Below are 19,562 nucleotides of genomic sequence, written 5' to 3'. Positions count from 1 at the left end.
CCAGGTGGTAAATATCGTCAATCGTATTACACCAACATCGAGAGGTTTGGCGAGAACACTAAACCTTCTCAAATTATAGGATTAGGGCCCTAATAATAATAATAGTCGATAACTGGTGTGTGTGCGTGTGTTGTTCTTGGTAGGATGTTTTTTAGCCAGACAACCGAGTGAATGGAATGTGTGAAAGAAAATTGTATGAAAGGTGGGGGGAATGAATTAAAGTGTGAATGAGTTTTTTTTTTTATCCCGAATTTCATGTCGGTGATGAATAAATTAAATGAAGAGGTTTCTAGAATACTTATTTTTCTCTTCTTAGCTTAAGTTAAATTTACAATAAAAGTATCAATTAAATAAATAAAAGCTTAATATTTCTAAAGATTTGATTTCGAGAGGTTGGACCTGCTTTTTTCTGACGAACCCTTATGCCGGAAGGCCATGATTCCCGGTGATGCATATTATTTTGATTCATTTCGTTCACTAGCTGAGCAGCCAGACTCTATGGTTTAGAGTCAAGTGATCTGATGGAAAAGAGCTCCTCTCATAAGCACGGACAAATCATTCCACCAAATCTAGTCAACTCGTAACCAAAAGAGAGCTGCAACAGCGAGAACTCCTGACCAAGACCTATTTCCTTCGTAGCTAGACTCTATAATTGAACGGTTTGTGATCTGGTGGAAAAGAGTTCCTCTCGTCAGAACGGACAAATCATTCCACCAAATCAGTCCACCGCTGAATTAAAAGAGAGCTACTTGATGTAGAACCCATTATCCTTACCTGTTAGGTAACCAGACTCAATTACGGAAAGGTGAGTGATTTCGCGGAAAAGAGTTCCTCTCATAAGAACGGACAAATCATTCCGCCAAATCTGTTCACCCTTCGGTAAAAAGAGAGTTACCGCATCCCGACGTATTCCATTCAGGTGGCCAGACTCTATTGCTGAATGGTTTGTGATTTAGCGGAAAAGAGTTCCTCTCATAAGAACGGACAAATCATTCCCCCAAATCTATTCACCATTCAGTGAAAAGAGAGCTACCGTGGTCCATTCTATTCTAATAGCCAGACTCTATCAATGAGAGTTAAGTGATTTTGCGAAATAGAGCTCCTCTCATTGGAACGGAAAAATCAATTCGCCAAATCAATCTAACTCTAATTGAAAAGAGAGCTACTAGGACAAATTCCTTGACTTTGACTTCCCTCAATCAAAAAAAAAAATATATTAATTTTTTTTACTCGAGGTGGGGGATGAATGTAACCTGCCAAATTGCTTACATTAGAAATTTACCTAAATTTAATATACATAATTAATTATTCATAAAATTCTACTTACTATTTACCTACTATTGCTCTAAAATATTAAAACTGAAATGAACTTAAAAGTAACGGAATTGAAATAAAACTAATCGAATATTAAAATACGGAAACCATCTTGCCCATCCCTATTCCTATCCCGCATCACACCCGTAACGCACCTTTGACATCGACTGTCTGCGCGACAGTTTACCACTACTTCCGCACTCTCGTTGATGAACACGAAAAGAAAGCAGCGGTAAAAGTCAACCGACGAACGAGCGGTCTCTACTAGGTAAACCACCAAGCAAGTCGGTTGGTAGTGCGCGATTATAAACGCTTACTTTTTTCCCTCCTGCAAAGTTAGTGAAGTGCGGTGAACGAGCAGCAAGTCGGCCATTGGTGGAATAAAGTGGAAGCAGGTGGTCGTATCGACGCTAAAATCTCGGATAGTTCTCGTCGTTGGAACGAGGCCGGCGAAATCGAATTGGCATTCTGTGGCGCACGGAAACGTCTTGTCACCGGTTGTCCCAATTGCGGCAGCGGATTAGTGAGTCTCTCTGGTCGCGGGATGACAAAGCCTCGTGTGTCGATCCCTTGTAATGGCGGAAGCATGCCCCTTTGGAAGTACCAGGAGCGAACGAGAAGAGCCGACGATTCCTACTGATGTCCCGCGGATCCATCCCTCGTGGCCCGGCGCGAATAATGCCGGAGTGCTAAAGGTGTGTAATATTACCCATTCCATTTTATATTCCTGATCAACATCCGATCCAAAAACGAATAATTAAAACTATTTAAAATGCAACCATAAAATCCAGATTTGACATAATTTATTTTAGAGCAAATTCCATTATCTTTTTATTACTTTTAAATTGATTTCTCCATCTCGCATTGTATGACTATCCTCTTTGCTGTTGATTAGGGAAGTATTTCCGCCAGTACCCCTCCAATTTCTCCTGAGAGCTACCAGTAAAACGACCCTGAGGTCACTGAAGGGCAGACAAAAGTCCCCAGCAAAAAGTAACTCTAACATGCAGTGATCGCTTCGAAGCAATCGCATGTCCTCCGACGACGATTTCCATCCGCTGGATAGCCTTGCAGTTGCTAACTAATAGCACCTCCGTTTTGTGGTGAGCTATTTGTAGCTTAACTCCATTCATCCAGCTCTCGATCGTGGCTATTGCCTTCTGTCACAGACGCCTCCACTTCTTCGAGTGTCTCGCCCATCACTGTTAATGACACGTCGTCCGCAAAACCCACGATTTTCACTTTCCTGGGCAGCCGCAATGTCAGGACTCCATCATACATTCCGTTCCAGAGGGTTGGGCCGAGTATGGAGCCCTGAGGAACACCCGCTGTAACACGCATCGACTTTATCCCTTCGTTCGTGTCGTACACCAGGACTCTGCTCTCAAAGTAGCTCTTCAGGATGCGGCAAAGATATTCAGGAACCCGCATTCTATGCAGCGCAGCGGCAATGGCTTCAAAGCTGGCACTGTTAAACGCGTTCTTTACGTGTATCGTAACCACTGCGCAGTATCGATCTCCTCTTCGCTTCTGTTTAGATGCTTTGTCAGCACTCTCGAGCACAGTGCGAATTGCATCCACTGTCGATACTCCTTTGCGGAATCCAAACTACATGTTTGACAGTCCACGCTCACCCTCCATACACTTCGTCAGTCTGTTTAGGATGATCCTCTCCAGAAGTTTCCCAACTGTGTCTATCAGGCAAATAGGCCTGTACGAGGCAGTATGTCCCGGCGGCTTTCCTGGTTTTGGCAGCAATACCAGCTTCTGGGTCTTCCACATTTCTGGAAAGTTACCCTCGTCTAGGCACTTCTGGAGTACCGTTCTGAACATATCCGGATATGCCAAAATTGCAGCTTTCAGGGCCACGTTTGGTATTCCATCTGGACCGGGTGCTTTCTTCATTTTCAGGCGCTTCGCAGCATCTGCCAGCTCATCATTGGACACTTGCCGACCCTCGGAAATTGCTTCTTCTTCTCCGTACGGTATCGGTGGCCACGTAGTCGGATTGTGTTTCGGGAAGAGACCCTCCACGATTTCCTTCAGCATGTATGGGCACGTTTCAGCAGACGGGCCTTTAATCTTCGCCATTTTAACGCGGTACGCGTCGCCCCAGGGATTGGCGTCCGCTTCTCGGCATAGCTCTTTGTAGCAATCTGACTTGCTAATCTTGATTGCCCGTTTCAATGCGGTTCTAGCTTCCCGGAACGCCGCCTTGCGCTCCTCTCTCTCTGGTTCCGTCCTCGCTCTCTGTGCCCGCCTCCTGGATCTAAGACAAGCAGCGCGTAGTGCACTGAGCCTCTCGTTCCACCAGTAGGCTGAACGCCTATTGCTCCTAGGCTCCAGTTTTCGCGGCATTGCGGCATCACAAGCCGCTACCATCCTTCTTATCAGTTCGGCTGCATCGTCGTTCTCGAAACTGTTGTCCGGTCGAAGTGCCTCTATAAAGAGGTCCTTGTCGAAGGCTTTCGTCTTCCACTTCTGCTCAGCGGTCATTCTTCTCTGTGTTGTCGCATGGTTTCGTCGCCCAATACAATAGCGAATCGCCTGGTGATCGCTATGGGTGTACTCTTCGCTAACTCTCCAGTTCATGTTCGCCATCAACGAAGGACTGCAGAACGTGACATCGATAATAGACTCCCTCCCGTCTCTCCGAAATGTGCTTACGGAGCCTTCATTGCACAGTCGTACATCTAGCTTCGCCAGAGCTTCCAGGAGAATATACCCTCTCGTATTGGTGACTCTGCTGCCCCACTCCACAGCCCAGGCATTGAAATCACCTCCCATAATTACCGGCCTTCGTCCGATCAGGTTGTCGGTTAACCGCTCTAGCATCTGGCTAAACTGCTCCACTGTCCACCTTGGAGGCGCATAGCAACTGCATACGTAAACGCCGCTGATTTTGACGATCACGAATCCCTCACATGAACTCTCTACCACTTCTTGGATAGGAAATCTGCCCATAACTTGTATTGCAGCCATTCCCGTTCTATCAGCCACCCAGTTTCCGTTATCAGGAGGAACTCGATACGGCTCTGCAATTATCGCTACGTCACACATCGTTTCTGTTGTTGACTGCCATAACAGTTGCTGTGCGGTATCGCAGTGATTCAGATTAATCTGAATTATGTCCACTACTGATGACCTGCGATCGCCTTCTGATATACAGGGCATTTGTAGCCACCCGTCTGATGGTCATTTCCGTCCTCTGGTGTGCAAAGCATGCACTTGGATCTTTGCGTGCAGTCTTTCGCAAAATGACCTGTTTCTCCGCATTTCCAACACTTGTTGGATCTGTCCGGACCTTTGCAAGCTCCTGCCCGGTGTCCATAGCCCAAACATTTGAAGCATCTCTCCATTTTTTTTCCCCCTGTTGGGTATTTTAATCACTGCGACCATTTGTTAGATCTATTGTGATATATGCCCCATTTCATATAGCTTTGTCAAGTTGACGCATCATTGCTATGTAGAGCAATTGCATCACCTTGACTTCCAGCGTCTTCCCAATACGGTATTATGGTTCTGATGAATCGCACTACCAAATTGGGACTTGTTCTCCAAACTTCAGAGGGTTCTATCAGCCCCCTGTTGAAGAACTGTAATCTTTTTCTAAAAATTGCCGGACAATGGCATAACAGATGTTCCGAGTCTTCCACATGTATACCGCAGAAGCGACATACATCATCTTGAAGTTTTCCTAGCAGCTTCAAGTGATAACGGCTCGGGAAATGGCCTGTTACAAGACCTGTATATGTGTTAAGATCTTTTTTTTTGAAAGATCTAAAATTTTGCCAGTGATAAATACGTTTGGTGTGATGAAACGTTTTGACTGCCTCACAAGTAAGGTGTTCTTCCAAATGTCCTCTATTTTTAATGTTTCCAAGATTTCAGTTCCATTCTAAGAGAACACGCAGATACACCACAAAAAGGTTCTGGACCTATGAATTGTCGAGATGAACCAAGTCTTGCCAGCATATCAGCTTGTTCATTGCCTTCAATGCCACAATGACCAGAAACCCAATATAGGTTCACTTTGTTACGACTACCCAAGGTTTGGAGTGACTGAACACATTCCCAAACGAGTTTAGATGTGCATCTTGCTGATTTCAGAGCATTCAATGCTGCTTGACTATCAGACATTATGCAAATATTTGAATGCCTGTAATTTCGACGTATGCATAAATTAGAGCATTCAAGAATAGCCTGAACTTCAGCTTGGAAAACAGATGGCCACTTTCCCATGGGAATCGAAATATTCGTCCCTGGGCCAGTCACGCCTGCTCCAACTTGATTGTTCAGTTTTGAACCATCGGTGTAAAACACAATCGATCCTGAACGAAGATTTGGTCCACCATTTGTCCATGTGCTTCGCTCAAGATTAATTACATCAAAACATCGATAAAAGTTGTATCTTCTTCTCATCCAATCATCGTTGTTTGTGATCAATGAGTTGATACTTATTTTGTTTAGAATACTAAGATGTCCTGTTAGGTCACCTTCGAAGAGGTTTGAATCTCTTTTGATCTTCAAAGCACTCTTCTCTGCTTCTAATTGAATAAATTGATCCAATGGTAGCACGTGGAATAAAGCGTCTAGTGCTGTGTTCGGCGTGCTCCTCATCGCACCAGTAATTGAAAAAGTAGCAAATCTTTGAAGTTTTCCCAACTTCTTCTGTACCACCCTTTCTTTTGTTTTTGGCCACCATACTAATGCGGCATATGATATTCTGGGTTTCACAATCGCCGTATAAATCCAATGAATCATTTTTGGCTTAAGTCCCCACTTTTTACCGAACGTCGCCTTACTTATCCATAAAGCATTTGTAGCTTTGCTTAATGCTTCTTCAAGATGTAAGTTCCAATTCAGCTTACTGTCTAGTCGAACGCCAAGATGCTTGACTGAGTTTGAAAGTTTCAAATCTGCTCCTTTCAGTTTTAATGTAGGTAAAGAATAATTTCTTCTCCTTGTAAACGCCACTAGTGTGGCCTTTGAAGGGTTTATGTTTAATCCTTCGTTTTCACACCATAATGTGATGAAATTTAGGGCAATTTGCATTCTATTAGAAATAACACAGTCATATTTTCCTCTCACCAATATAACTATATCATCTGCGAAGCCAATTATCTCGAAGCCTCGAGCCTGCAGTTGTTTGAGAAGATCGTCAACGATTAAAGACCACAATAGAGGTGATAGTACGCCTCCTTGAGGGCACCCTTTTACTGCTCTCACACTAATTGATGAGCTTCCAAGGTTTGCTGATATTTCTCGTTTTGATAACATCTCGCCAATCCAGTCAACAATGCATACATCAAAACCTCGTTTCAACATAGCATTCTTCATTGAACTGTGAGATGTGTTATCGAATGCTCCTTCAATGTCGAGGAACGCTGCAAGTGAAATTTCTTTTGCTGCAAAAGATCTTTCCAACTTTGTAACTAACTTGTGAAGCGCTGTTACTGAAGATTTACCCTCCTGATATGCAAACTGATTTTTGCTCAGAGGAGTATTCGTTAAATAAGATGATTTTATGTGCTCATCTATTAGTTTTTCCATTATTTTTAATATGATGGACGATAAGCTAATTGGTCTGAAGGATTTTGGGGATGATTTATCCTTCTTATTAGCTTTAGGGATAAATGTGACACGCACTCCCCTCCATGCAGTCGGTATATAGCCTAATATTAACACATCTTAAGTCAGAACATCTTAGTCAGAATATGTGCTAAGATTTCTTTTCCCTTCTGTAGTAGTACAGGAAAAACTCCGTCCCTACCTGGCGCCTTAAAGGGTGCAAAAGAATCAATCGCTCATTCTCCTTTCTGTTTAGTCAATATTTCACTGGCCAGAGTACTAGCATCGCTCCTAGTGCAATTCATCCCAGTGACCTTATTCGTTTGCTGAATATCTCGCCTGGCTTCATTTACACTAGTTTGCGATACAGATACATTCTGGTCTTCATGTAAATTGATGATAGAACATGGGAAGTGTTTTTGCATCATTACTTCTAATGTTTCATAACTTGTCTTGGTAAAAGACCCGTCATCTTTTTTAATAGTCCCAAGACCATTTGTGTGATCTTTAGCAAGGACTTTCTTCAATCTAGCAGCTACTGGAGTACTTTCAATGTTTTCACAAGTGTGCATCCAATTTATCCTTTTAGATCTTCGAATTTCTCTATTGTAAGCAGTTAGGGATTCTTTGTATTGTTCCCACTGTTGTGTACGTTTAGCCCGGTTAAAGAGTATCCGGGTTTTTTTCCGCATGTTTTGTAAATTGGTATTCCACCAAGATACGTCTCTATTTGAAGAACGTTTCTTAGCAGCGCAGCTGACTTGAAAAGCTTTCAGTATCAAGCAAGAAAGTTGCTTAGAACTTTTTTCAAGTCCATGACTAGTATTTAATGAGGTGCTTAAGTTTTCCGCCTCACTAGCCAAGTTTGAGATATAATATTCCCAGTTAGTTTTCCTGGGATCTCTTTTGGTTTCTATGAGTTGATTTCCAGCCTCATATTCAATAATATGTGCATGTGATCAGATAGAGATATTTCTTCTGATACATGCCAATTTTTGATTTTTCCGAAAGTGTATGACTACACAAGGTTAAATCAAGAACTTCTTGCCTGATGGCATTTGAAAAAGTGGGTTTGTTCCCCCTGTTACATATATCTACATCATTTTTTGCAATATAGTCGAACAGGTTTTCACCTCTTTTGTTGATATCCGAACTAGCCCAAATAGTGTGATGAGCGTTTGCGTCACAACCGATAATGAAAGCTTTATTTTGCTTCCTGCAATATGAAATAAAAGCAGCTACTTCTGGTGGAGGCACATCGTCAGCATCTCCCGGAAAGTATGCTGAGGCGACAAATATTTCCGTTTTTCCACGAATTGTCGGTACCTCCATCATAACCGCAACAATATCTCGTTCAATAAACTCTGTAATTGGAAGCACTTTTGTTCTTCCATTCACCAAAATTGCAGCCCTGGGAGGTTGCTGTCCTGTTTTGTAAAATACTTTAGAAGTATTTGTAGGAATTCTCAATATCTACTATTGTTCGTCCATGGCTCCTGAATTAACGCGATATCCAGTTTCCTCTCAGCAAATCTCTTACAAAGTACAGCTGTTGCTCCCTTTGCATGATGTAGATTCACTTGAATGAACTTGATTTTGCTATTTTGCATTTTTTGTTATTTGGATATAAAACTAGCATAATTTGTAGTATGGCCAGAGATATTGGGGTTTTCCCGTAATTGCGTACTCTTCAAAGTCCTGGGATATTTTTGTTCTGATTTACGAATCATTACATCATCACCAGTATCTTTAAATGTTTTGCTTAATCACGGTTAGCCCTATACTCTGGTCTTCCACTATCAATTTTATAGCTGATTCATTCCCAAAAATTTTATTATTATATAACATTGAATACACCACAATATAATAAAATATATAAAAATAAATAAATAAATAAGTATATAAATAAAAATAAATTATATAACAAAATTACAATAAGTAAATAATAAACTATAAAAATAAAACCAAAAAAAAAACAGGCTTAAATAAATAAGCAAGTGTCAAAGCAAACTAAAGGTAAAGTCAGATGGATGGTAAAATATAATAGTGATGTATTAAAAGTTATATTAATACCGGCATGAAGCTTTTATGACCAGCATCCCCTATTTGAGATTTTTGTATTGCCTTCTGTGCGGTATTGTTATGCCACCAGCAGCGTTGAGAGATCGTTCGTCTCACTGTCTCGCTGTGTTTCAACACTCGCTCGCTAAGGCAGAACAATAAAACAGTTGTTGCTGTACCTACCGTCATCACTCCATACGTTTGGATGGATAGGTCGATGCAGCAATAAATTATGTTTTTTTCACTTTGAACACTTTGGCTCAATGATGGGTTATGAAAAGCACTTCAGCACTATGTCCATAGATGAATAAACTAATTATCCATCACAGACCATAACTTGCATGCAAGATGTTCTTTTTCTTTCTTTTGCACACTATCACTTGTTTCCTCCCTAAAAAGTGCACTTCACTGGGAGTTCTAACTATTATTTCATAATGAAAAGTTGCAGTTTTTCGCCTGTTTGCACGATTTACGCGATTATTAGCACTTGATCCACCGATTTACAAACCACTCCCGAATTTATTCACTCGATTTCGGTAGTAATTTCGGTTGATTTTTATGCCGAACAAATCACGTCACTAATTATCGGCAGTGTTGCCAGTCTCTCCATTTGTTTGTTCACTGGCGGGGCGGCTTTCAATGGGCATTTTGACCATCCAACAGTCAGTTTGCCTACCTCCAGAACTTTTTTAGCAGCGGTTACTGGCAGACGAATCATCGCTGTTTGTGTGCCTCCGTATGCTTTCCTTATTCGGATAGTCATTTGCACCTCACCCAGATTACACTGTGACTTTAGTGCATCCTTGAGCTCCTCTTCCGACGTGATCTCATCTAGATCCCTGCACATTATTACCATCTCTGGAGTCAGGGATTTAACTTCCGCCTCTGCGCCCAGCGATTTTGCAATACGCTCTTGCATAACCGAGCTATCAACCGTTGTGTGTGTGTGTGTGTGTGTGTGTGTGTGTGTGTGTGTGTGTGTGTGTGTGTGTGTGTGTGTATGTGTGTGTGTGTGTCTGTGCGCACCCACGTACCAAAATGTAGCAAAAGTGTCACTCATTTTTCGGGCACTTATCCTTAACCGCTTCGACGCAGACTTCTTTCCTATTGATTCTTATTGAAAATTGGCCGGATGGGACTATGGGATCGGAAGTTATGGCTAAACTATTTTTTTATAATGCACGAAAAAGGCATCATCATCGCTAGGTGGATTAATCAGGGTTTTTTTTTATTATTATCGAGCTGTGTTATATTAATCATTCCAGGTTTTTTTTTCAGGACCACTTAGTCTAGTAACTTATTTTATGAACGAAAAAAATATGCCATATGTCCGTGTTTCGTCCAGCCTTATGCTTTATGCTAAATGACCCGCTCCCGATCATAGACAAACTTGAATTATCATTTCATTTTCCTTTTATTTTTTCGGTGACGGAGAACCATGCGCGAAAAAAAATTACGTCAGCGCTCGGGTGACACGGGTGCCATTTTTTGAAGGGTTAACGATTGCCATTAAAGGGTTAAGAAAAGGTTCTTAATTATTCCTGCCCATAAAATATGTTGCAAAGAAACAGTTTTCATTGAAAAAATATTTTTGGCCGCCCATTTGTATGAGAATTTCCCATAGTGCATTCGGACTTCTCATTTCTCACTTTACACTTTTAACAGTGGTCTTTTTGGCAAATGTCAAATTACCTGTTCGGCCCAACGAATTTTTCGGCCTGTTCGGCCTGTTCGGTCAAATGATCTATTCGGTCAAATGACCTATTGGGCCATGTGGAATATTCGGCCAAATGTCCTATTCTGGGGTCTAGATCATTTAGCATAAAGTCATTTGGCATAATGTCATTTGGCATAAGGACATTTGGCATAGAACCCCTTTGACATAACGGTTATTTGACATAACGGACTTTTGGCATAATTTTGAATTGCTATTCAAAAGTTGGTCATTTGGCATAATTTTGATCTGATACTAAAAAGTTAGAAAGGGTTATTTGATATATTTTTTCACATAGATAAGGTAGGTCTGAAGCTATCAGTACACTGTTTATGACAAATAGTCAGCCAAGTCAGCCTAACCATGTCGATTTCTAAACGTTTTAATAGATGTTCGAGTAAACTCGACAAACATTTTCATTATGGAAAACAGTTGACTACGGGCTTAGGATTCATTAGAACATATACCTTTACTTGATTTTCACTGAACCTGGTCCATATAAGTTGCAATAATATATATGGAACATGTGTGCTGCTTGGGTAGACTAATGGTAGACATTTTTCGGAAGGACGAACAAACAAAACGGCATTTCCTAGGAGGGGATCACATCCATCATTGATATATTCTAGGCAAACACCAATTTCAAAAAGGAACTGCAATTATCGTTGCCTGATGCCAAACAAACACACACTTTTAAAGAATGATCAAATCTACCATTGTCTCAATCCGAGAAAACGTCCATTTTTTTAGAAAGGGGATCACATCTACCACAGCTTTTTTCAGATAAATGCTTACTTTAAAAGTTGGGATTACAACCACCTCTGGGAAAGGATCATATTCACCATAACCTTTTTTCGGGCAAATACCTACTTTTAAAGAAGGGATCACATCCTTCGTTGCCTGGCCCTTCTTTACTATGTCGGAGTCGTAAAGGTTAACTCTGCTTGCTGATTAATTCTAGGCGTTTTGAGCAAAATAGCAAAATTTTAATTCGATACAATACACGGAATCGAATCGAGATTTCGTTCCTTAATAAAGGCCATTTTGTATGAAAAACAATGGTACAATTGAAATTATTTCAATTGGAGCTCGGCAGCGATGTAAATCTTATTCTGATAATGTTGAAAGGAAGGTTACTTCTACTGCGAGATCCTTCTAGTGGTTGAAACGGATTCCTTTTCTCTATTCATTCAGATTTTTTTCTGTCGATTTAATTCCTATATGCTTTCGTCGAGAATCTAGTCAGCTCTTGGCTTCTATACAAGGCAATAAAATGTATCGAGCGTGTTATTGGTCAGTCAGTAAAGAGGTTTTCAGCAGTTTATTTTACCCATTAGCGGTTGTTTCGATTTGTTGGTTCAGAGAAAGAACTGAACGGCAATGCAAGTACCTATGTTGCAATGTATATTAGTGCAATGCAATTAGTCTCATTTCAGTTAATGTTTTATTTGCGGAGGAAATGTTTCTCGCTTTCGTCTACGGTAATCAGTTGAGTAACCATTCTTGACCAGTCCAACTAACTTTACTGCGACTGGTGATTTTCTTATATGTGTAATTATCGATTAGCGACTGAATGAAAAAATATTAATATAGTTTTAGTAAAAGTCAGAACAGTAGAGTATACGTTTTGTTTCCAATCTCGAGGCTCGCTGTGGGTGTGAATCATTGAAAATATTTGCATTGACATTATTCTGGTTTTCGCAACAAAAAAAAAAACAAACTTCAGCTATTTACCAATAATGCCATTTAACTACCACAGTTGGAAACATTATCTTTCCGTCCCAACCACAATACCAAACGAAACTCCGCATCAAATTCAGCTGTACAAATTAGTTGGCCGCAATTAGCATTTCCCCTCGCAAACACCTGTCACACCGTGCGCTTCGGCAAACAAATTATGCAACTCAAACTACCACTCGAAACAAACTAATGCACGACCACATTCCGCTCTGTTACCTGCTCGAAAACTCGGCCCGGCTAAGGTCCATTATGTGCAGCAGCGATTCCGCGAGTGAGCATACTTTGTTGTCAGCCGCGTGTTCCATCATCGTCATCGCCATGTGGCGGGGGTGGAAAACGGGCTACACGGCAACAATTGTTGCAGCTTGATGACGATGGCGAAGGACGAAAAACGGTCACATACGAGCTGGAAAATTAAACATTTTTTCACCAACTAGTGGCATGGGAAGCTGTCCTTTTCGGAGGGACCTCTTTCTTTGCGAATGGAAAACCGTGCACGGTTCCGTTGGTTGTTTGTTCGACACAGAGGTCTCCTTGCGAAAGGGTTATCAAACTGCTTTCCAAGAAAGATGCGCTTTTGTTAGGCGACTCATGTCTACCAACCTCAGAACGCCCTGTCGGACGTTATAAAGCAGACCTCAGAACCTATTCATATATGGCGGACGTCGGCGGTTGTGTCATCTATTCATGCTTCTCGCATACACACATTCACATGGGTGCATAAGAGCGATTTAGGTTGGTCACAATGCAATGATACTTGATGCTGGTATGATAGGAGCATACACATCGCAACGCCGCTCGCCGACCCCAACCGGTAAAAGATCCTCCTCATTATCAACATTTCTCCAGAACCAGCCAGCCAACCGGACTCTTGATGTCTCGGAAAATGGTCACATCGTGGAAGTAATTCGGTCTCTTTCCCCGTATCTGGCCGGCAGTGTGCTAAATTTCGCTCCGGGTACAGTGTGATGTACAAACCCTCCCACAGTGCTATAATGGCCGATATATGGTCATTGGCAGTCGATCCATGTAAGGGGCAAGATAGCACTGAAGGAATTCGTAATAAGATATAATGTAAATAAGCGGAGATGCTGATGTACGCTTTGGTGTAATTATCTAAACGAAGATTTCCAGTCATCCCCATTCCCAAGAAAGGGACCACCGCCCATGCCTTCCAGTAGAATGCATGGGAAAAATACTACCGTGAACTGGAGTCCCGTGAAGTTGGGCAAAATGGTGGCTAAAATGTTTGCCATCGTTTGAATTTATACCGTATTGAGATTGTAAAACAGAAGCCGTTGTTCCCGTACTTGGTTGTAGCACCGTCCTTCCCGATGCGATGGCAGTTTGGCTTCAAGAGGAGCACATCTAAAAATTAACAACATGAGCAGAATCGGGAATTAGTCGAACGGCTCCACTCACCCACCGTCCACGTGGAGCGTGCTGCAGCCAGCGCGTTTGTCGGGCAGAACAAGCTTAAAACACTGACTTGCATGTTCGTGACTTGACGGTGCCGAATTTCGAGCTGACGTCAGCCAAATTGCAAAGTTTTTTTTCGGGTTCATTTTGCATACTCTTTGCTGGTAATTGATACTGTCAGATTGAATGATGGAAGACTTACGAAGTCACACTAAGTTTTCACAGTTCTGGGAGCTCTGATTTCGATTTTGACTGATAACAGTCTGTTGATGCGTGATACATAACATCAAAAATAAACGGAGAATAAATCTACCAATAGTTGGAGGCAATAGGGTCACTTTCATTGATGAACTGGCAGATCGCCTAGCTTAAGGTTACATAGCATACGATTTTCTAAAAGAACTAAAGATATACCAATCATCACTTACAAGCATACTAGACTGATCCGAGAGAAGAAGAGAGGCGAAGCTCTTGTTGTCAAAACAAGCGACGAGACTACATTAAGGTCTTGAAGACCAAGCGAACAAACCCGCAACTTAAGGAGCTAGGCTCGGAGTTCAGAAGGTCCGGCGCACACGAAACGGTGAAATGATGTTCGTTATCAAAGAAGAAAATCAAGAGCTCCCTGAAGAAGCGAAGGGAAGGAAAGAGCATTGAGTACGGAAGTAATCGTCCAATGTAAAGGCTTGGACGAAGTCACAACAGAGGACGATCTGGTTACAGCCCTAAGAGAACAATGCGATATTGTGATATTGATTTGACAGTTCGGTTAAGAAGGGGTTCTATGGAAACGCAAATAGCGACGGCGATGCTTCCAGTAAAAGCAGCGAATAAGGCGCTGGCCATTGGTAAAATCAAAGTTGGCTGGTCGGTTTGCCCGCTGAGAATTTATCAGCAACCAACAGTGTGCTTCAGATGCTTCGAATTCGGTCATCTGTAATGGAATTGTAAGGGACCAGATCGAAGAAGCTTGTGCAGGAGGCGTGGAGAGTCCGATCACATTGCGCGAGAATGTAAGAAGCCAGCAAAATGCCTAATTTTTGTGAGTGAGGCTAGCAATGATCATGTCACAGGAGACCCGAAATGCTTTCAAATAGGCTGCGAAATCGAGGTGGAGGTAACACAAATAAACTTCAACCACTGTGAGGCGGCACAACAACTGTTGTGCCAATCAGCGACGGAGACGAAGTGTGATGCAGCTATTATCGCAGAGGCGTATCGTATCCCCCTGGAAACGGTAATTAGATCACCGATAGTACCAAAACAGCAGCAATATGAACGACAGGGAAATACCCTTTCCAAGAAATTGTGTCTCATTCAAATGAAGGTTTCGTTAAAGTCAAATAAAAGACGTATTTATATGCAGTTGCTCCGCACCTCCTGATTGGACGATAGAGCAGTTTAACCAAATGTTGGAGAAGATAACAAACGATATAACTGATCGGAGACCTGTTGTCATAGCCGGCGACTTTAATAACGGTTGAATTCACGTTCCACCGATCCACGGGGCGTAGCCTATTGGAGTTCAACGTAGAAATCGCTAATGAAGGTTCAACTAGTACTTTTCGTAGGGACGGTGGGGTTTATTGACGTTACTTTCTGTAGCTCAGTGTTGACAGCCAGCATGAAATGGAGAGTGTGTGAAGGGTCCCCTATAGTAATTACCAAGTAGTCAGGTATACTATAGGCCCACATACCGTAAACCAGCAACGTGGAAGAGGCCCAGAAGAGCGAAAGTGACAGACGCCTCTAATTCTATCATGAACATGTACGTCCAAGTTTGGAAGATGATATTAGCATTTCCATATCATTGTAAATCGTTTAACTTCACGTAGAAGTAACACACACGAAATCATTAATGAGCATGAGCATGAGCATGAGCATGATTGACCGCCCACGGTTGCTCCTCCGTTATTGCCAGGTCAGCTGTAATTACACAGAGAACCAACAGATGAAGTTTGGGACTAACATCATCCTCAATGTGTAAGAACTGGTGACCCAAAAATAAGCAATACCAGCGCCGGCCGTGTCCGAATGCAGGAGGGGGGGTAGGAATGGGTAGGAGAATGTTGACATGATTCTCGCTTTGGTAGAAGCCGACGAGTCATCTGCACTTCCACGAGAAATCACTGGGATGTTGGATATATGGGGTAGGTAGTGTGACATGGTTCGTTTTGGTAAACGGTATGCCGTGTATAGCGTGTAGTTTGATAGATGAAAACAAAACTAATCATTTTACTTAAAGGCCACACAAAGCAGAACAAAATGTCGGTGACCGGCTGATCGTTCTGCTTACCGCACAAAGCAGAACAAAATGTTGATGACCGGCCGATTGTTCTGCTTACTAAAGAAAACATGTGTAGACGTGATCTAAACTTTTACTTTCTAGTTAATTCACTCACCCGCACAAAGCAGAACAAAATTTCGGTGACCGGCTGACCGTTCTGCTTACCGCACAAAGCAAAACACAATTTTGATGACCGGCTGATCGTTCTGCTTAATGGAGAAAACATGGACGCGATCTACGATCGTTATACATAACGTACACAAACAAACCTGCACTGATTGTTTCACTTTCTTATTAATTTACTCACCCGCACAACAGAACCGGACATGTAGATAATCGCGCGATCACCCTATGTCCAACACAAAGCACAAACAAACTGATTGTTTCTTTTTTTAATATTCTTTCCTCACCAGCACTGCAGTATCGGACATTTCGATAACCACGCGGTCGTTCCGCGTACAATGCAAAAAAGCTTACATTCGCATGTTACATCGAAAAAGTTTCCGAAAAAATAAATAAATGAATAAAAGAGTAGAGATCATGTATGTCAAGTTTCTCCTATTATATGATGTGAATAATTGTTTATTTTTGTTTATTTATTAAAATAATTCAACTGACAATAAATGTCTATAATGTGAATAATAAAAATATAACAAAAAGACATGCACATGTTCTGAAAATATTATTCAATGATAAATACAACAAGTACAAATTTTGAAAACGAGTTATTAATATTGAACTTGAGAACAATTTTTTTTTAATGGAAAACATTTTAATTTAAGCAAGATGTAGTGATCAATTTAAAATAACTATGCTTCTGAACTGGTGATAGAAATATAAGGTTTAGCTTTTCATCAGAGGTTGCAGAAAAAAGTGTATTTAATTTCTAAATGACTAAGCCAAATGAACAAGACAGTTGATGCAGAATCCAATTTCGGTGAAAATTGAAAATTCCTGGGGGTTCCGAGTCTCCTATTAATTTATATTTCATTGATAATCTGACTATAAATTAAAAGGTGTTCCCGAATAAAAAGGTCCAATAGAATTACAATAGAAATTATTGCAACGATACGATACATTTAATTGTAATTACAATAAACTCTATTGCTGCCAACAATAGAATAACAATCAAGAATATTGTTTTCCACCATAAATACTATTGTAAATGGCAGTTTTACAATAGAAAATAGGAGTTGTTGGTTATCGTAACAATAAAAAAATCGTTTTTTTTTCTCGAATAAATGTTTCGCCGCTACAATAGAATCTATTGCAACTCTATTGTCAACATTTTTCTGTCAATAGAATTTATTGTACGTTTATGAGAACAACAATAAGAGTATTTACAATGTACTATGTACAATGTATTTTCTATTCGGGTTGGCTCTCTTTCACGTTGACCATAAAATTATTCGCATTAGTTTGCAGATATCTGACGAAATTTACAGACTGTATAACATCATAACTATTTGTACAATATTTTACTGATCTTCTGTGAATTCGAATTATGTTTACTTTTTTTATCTATTGATATTTTGTCTTAAATATTTCCAACATTACTGATTTTTCATTCATTGTGGAACATCAGATTTTTTTTATTTTTTATATTGTGGAAAAATACTAAACTACACATATTAAACAAATAAATTGTACAAAATAAATCGAGCAAAATCGTTAGTGTCGCAGAACAACTATATATTGCTCACTAATATAAAAAACAAATTTAAATTGCGAAATTATTTTAAAATTTTATCAGGCCGATACAAATATTTAAAAACTATTTTGTCTCCCCCTCGGATTTTATTGCCAAAAAATAATATTTGAGGGGGCAACAAAATAAAATTCGGGTAATTTTGAGGATTTTCAAAACTTTTTTTAACAAATCCGAATAGTTTTATATGATTTTTTTGCATTTTAATATTTATTTTTTATTAAGGTCAATGGGGGACCTTTCGAAGACCAGTAGGGCAAAATGTTGAATAAATATTTGTGAAGGCCTTATTAAAAAATTATAGACAGTAAGAGACGAACCAACCGAGGGCTAAACTGCCACAATGCGAAAAAGCGACACATGTGCCAAATTACAACATACATGTTTTCCATTATTCTATTAAATAACTCGATGAGTACTACTTGATAACACAATTTTTTGCAAAATAGCACAAACGCCACTTCTTATAAAAAAGCGCATATGTTATCAGTAAAAACTAAAATGAAAGAGGCACGTATGACGGGAAGCCAAAAAACATATTTTTTCGTTACTGTTATACTTGTTGTAATTTGACTTATTCGTTAGAAGAGGTACTAATCAAACTCTTAGAATTATTATCTGATCGCGGTTCAAAGCTACTCATAGCTTAACGGGGATTACGTTCTCATTTTTCAGGATTATGTGTTACGGTTTAGTAGAAGTGGAATTAAAACGTTTAAAGTATATATTGCCGTAGTTGATTTATGGCTCACGTAAAAAACCTGGATAGTCCAACGTATCGGTTTTTATATTTTTATATGGTGCAGAATATTTTAAGAAAAACCAACAATATTCCATGGAATCGATTTCCATCTCAAAATGAACGATGCTGGATATATAATATGCATCACTAAAAATGATATTCAAAATATACCAATATGTTCCACTAAAATTGTCACACTCTTCTACCGGGAATGGGTCAAATGGGTGTGAGAACAGTGACCCATGTTTCAACTACTTAGAAAGCTTGTAGAATGGATTGAATGTATCTGAGGGCAAGAAGACTAAAATATAAGATACCTTAAAAGCGATGACCCATTCTCACCCCCCAGACCCATTGTCACCCCCGACGGCGGTACACAAGATTAGTTCTTTTCTTCATTAACATGCACATATTTTTTCGAAAAATATCATTGAGGATAGGAACACCAAAAATGCACCAAAAACAGACTGAAAACACTCTACACTTCAAATAAATATTAAAGATATCTTAACCATTTTTTGTTCGGCGGTCAACAAATATTTACTGACTTCAGGCGCCCTCAATTTTGAGACAAAACTTGGATTATTAGCCAAGAAAATGAAGTGGCACAAGCGGTGCATTTCATAGAGATGAAAGAAAGTTTCAATATGAATAGAACTAGGAAAATGATTCGCGTCACGCTAGGATCTGGAGGGAATACTTTGTGGAACTAAACTACGCATCCATAAAATATCTGTAAAGTTACTTATCTTCTGAAGCAGCGCCGTTTTTGAGTAGTTCATAGTGAAATCGCACATTCCTCTCCAGTTCTCTACTCCAATATGCTTTGGTGTTGTTAATGGAATAGCCTCCAAAGACCGCCGTGTTGCACTATTTCCATTATAACAAAATTCAGCTTATATTCACTCTTTTGGATTTTAATCTTTGGAAGTTATGACACTTGAAACTAACGATGAAAAATTTTCGCGTCCAATTCCAATCGCGACCTACTTCGACCTCGGGACCA

General features: G+C 40.3%; 1 long non-coding RNA gene across 1 annotated transcript; it reads left to right on the top strand.

The window, feature by feature from the left end:
* The first annotated feature begins 203 nt into the window (after positions 1-203).
* LOC134205610 (uncharacterized) lies at positions 204-2,100 on the top strand. Its single transcript, XR_009978164.1, has 2 exons — positions 204-1,582; positions 1,655-2,100. It is a non-coding gene; the product is annotated as an uncharacterized LOC134205610 (long non-coding RNA).
* Positions 2,101-19,562: the final 17,462 nt, after the last annotated feature.

Source organism: Armigeres subalbatus, chromosome 1 (genome assembly GCF_024139115.2).
Source record: "Armigeres subalbatus isolate Guangzhou_Male chromosome 1, GZ_Asu_2, whole genome shotgun sequence".
NCBI classification, from domain to species: Eukaryota; Metazoa; Arthropoda; class Insecta; order Diptera; family Culicidae; genus Armigeres; species Armigeres subalbatus.
Note: the sequence above shows the minus strand (reverse complement) of the source record. Positions and strands in the feature narration are given on the sequence as shown.